We start from the raw sequence: 3,487 nt of genomic DNA, 5'->3' as shown, positions 1-3,487 counted from the left end.
TCTCTCTCTCTCTCTCTCTCTCTCTCTCTCTCTCTCTCTCTCTCTCTACTAATCAAATGGGTGGACTGGGACCTCACTATGTATGCCAGGCTGCTTCAGCCTCATACTGCTGGGATTTCATGTATGTAGTACCTCCCTAGCTCTGCTGTAGAATTTGAAAGCAGCTCTGTTTGGAAACAAAGCTATTCCTGCAAACAGTATTATCAGCCTTTGCTTTTGTAATTAATGTGTTATTGAACAACATTAGGACCTACTCTGTGAAAGTGCAGTCTTGATCAGTCAACCTGTGTGACATGTGACAGACCTATGGGGGGAGAACCTACCTGCAAGTCCTCAGTGGCAGAAGTCAGAAGGAAAATATGGCCATTTCATAAGCCTCACTGTCCAAGCTCCTGTGAAATGGGTGACTGCCTACTAGCAATGGAGTGAGGCCATTCATCCTTGCCTGGACACGTTAAGCTATTAAACCAAGTGCTTTCAACCCATAAAGGCTACATTAATGTTCCAGTGGCAATCTTTCCTACCTTACTTAAGGGGGAAAAAACCCCACATACTTACTGTGTTTGCTTGAGTCACTGGTCATGAGACAACATTGATTTTCCAGGAAAGAAGTTATGCAGCATGGCTTTAGCCATCGGCTCTTCTAGGGGCAGTCAGGTTTTCTATTCCTAGGGTAGTTCACCTGCAGTTACATATTTCATTCATAAAACTAAAGCTAGAGATTTAGAAGGTGTACATGGTCATGAGGTAGGACATGTGGCTGCAAAATCATCCTGGCAAATAATCTTTAGTAATTGATAACGTTATTCCTATCAAAGATGTAGACTACACAAACCTTCCTTCCTTCACTCATCTCGAAAGCTGCACGCTCTGTTCAATACTGCCTCCCGCAATCACTGTGCCCACGAGATGCTATGAAACTGGAGTGATGATTAATACAAATATTAGACCATGGTATCCATGTATCATCTATCTTTTATGTATTTATCTTCTGTTAGTTATGTAAATTTATTATCAATTATTTATGTAAATATCTATCTTGTATCGCTATCAAATAGCTACCTTCTAGCTCTGGGTATCATCTACCATTTATGTGTCATGCCTATCTATGATACTCCCTACCATCTCTATCATCTATCAGGCATATATATTATATTTATCATCTGTCTATCTATCTATCTACCTACCTACCTACCTACCTACCTACCTACCTATTATCTATCTATCTATCTATCTATCTATCTATCTATCTATCTATCTATCATCTACCTACTTATCTATCTATCTTTGTGGGAGAATGCAAAGAAATGGTTTTCCAGTGACCTTATCTTTAAAAGATTGTTTTAGGCTTCTCCCTGCATGAGTCTTTATTTCCCTAAAATTCTTTGTAGTTGCTTTTTTTTCTTCTTCTTTCAGCAAGTAATGGCTGTTTGTAGGAGAGTTGACTGCGTTCCTGTAATTGAGTAGGAGCCTCATAAAAGGAACAGAATGTACCAAGGGACACTGTGTTGTATGAGCAGAACTAGAGAAATGATCCACCCAAAGAGAATAGGCATAATTAAACAGGAAAAAAAACCTCTAGTGGTAAAGTAAAAGGCCCAATATAATCTCTCAGGATGTCTCCCCCAGGAAGGATTTTTCTCTGCTGCCAATACCAGCTCAACTGAAAGAACACAGATGTGTCACTAGGTTCACAGCACCAAGCTTCTGCCAGCCTTGGAGGCAGAACCCCTTTCCATAGGCCCAAGGCTCCATTCTGGATCATATAGCAGATGCCCAGCCTCACTCAGGATGTTGGGAGCAAACAAGCTAAGAAGTTATGCAATCCAATTCTGTTCTAAAGGCAACGTGAAGTCATGCAGCTTGGCTGGATCTCAAGTATGGGTGGAACACGAGTTTCTTCATTTGAAACAAAATTAAACAGTCCAGAAAACCGAGCAGAGCTTTCAACCAAATGGCAGTGCTGGGTCAGGTTTCCCATTACTCTGTGTGTGTGTGTGTGTGTGTGTGTGTGTGTGTTCCCCATGTGTGTGTGTTCCCCTTGCTCCTGGCCTGGTGTTTAGAGGAACCTTAGGTTGCATTCAGATTTTTACAAAGGGAGCACAGAAAGAGGCTGGTGGAGGGAGAAGCCTTAGGGGAGCCTCCAGGAGGCCCAGAAACCTCTAGAATTGATTTTTTTTGGTTATAGATCTGACAGTCTATTATGAAGATATTAAGTAATGAAGACATCTTCATTCCTATCCGAAGTGCGGAGAAATACATCCATATATGTATATATGCATGCTCATGCATAATTATAAATATGTATTATATATATATATGGATATGTTTAATTTCTTATGGGTACAACATAAAAAATTACCACACCAGGATTCTAAAATTGATATCAACTTATTTAACTCCCTTTCTGGAACTGGGACTAATGAGAGAAAGGAAGGCCTCGGAGCAGGATGGGAGCAGAAGGGGAGAAGAGACAAAGGGAGGTGGACAACAGAGGGAGAAGTGATTCTGAGAAACTACTATGTGACCAGCATCTTTAATAAAGTCTATGATGTCTATTTGGAGTGTGGTGATACATGCCTGTAACCCAAGCACTCTGGGTGATGCAGATTATATTACCATAGATTTAAGACCACCCAGGTGCACATAGTGAGTTCCAAGTCAGTCTCAACTGCTCAGTGAGACACTGTCTCAAACAGCAAGCAAGTCACACCAGGAACAAAGCAGGGAGACAAACAAAACAAGTGGGCCACTGAGGAACTGTCCGACAGGAGAGCCAGGACGGAACCCAACTGCACCACTGTTTCCAGGAAGCCTCCAGAAGAGAAATGCTTGCAGAGTTGTTTCCAGTACTGTCTCTGCCCTGACGTCCTGGGTCTAGGGAATGCCACGTTCTTCTTCCGCAGAGAACAATGGGCGTACCTACTCTGTGCTTCTGATTCTGGACACCTGCTTATTTAACATAGGTTCCCACTTCTGTTTTGGGTGACTAGAGAGATGGTTCTGTGGTTAAGAGCACTGGCTGCTCTTCCACAACACCCAGGGTAGATTCCAGTAGCTTCGTGGTGGCTCACAACTACCTGTAACTCCAGTTCGGGAGTTCTGACAGCTTCTTCTGCACCCCCACACACACCCACCCCCCGCCGGGTACTGCAAACATGTGACGCACAACAATACTTTCTGACAGAATTTCTATACACATAAAAATAAGCAAGTAAATAGATAGATAGGTAGGTAGATAAATAAATAGATAGATAAATAAACATAAAATATATTTAAAAATACATTCGTTAAATTGATGAGAGGCACTGCTAGGGCTGTAATGCCACTTTGCAACCAATGCCTCAGCAACGTCTTCAGTAAAGAGGAACATTGACTAAGGTGATGAGCTGTTCTGCTTTGCTAGCCCTCCCTGCAGTGACAGAAACCTCTCATCCTGTGAGCCGGGGTCATCCCTTCCTTTAAATTATTTCTCTCAGGTGTCGGA

This window comes from Mus pahari, chromosome 5, assembly GCF_900095145.1.
Source record: "Mus pahari chromosome 5, PAHARI_EIJ_v1.1, whole genome shotgun sequence".
Classification (NCBI taxonomy): Eukaryota; Metazoa; Chordata; class Mammalia; order Rodentia; family Muridae; genus Mus; species Mus pahari.
This window is presented reverse-complemented; position numbering follows the sequence as displayed.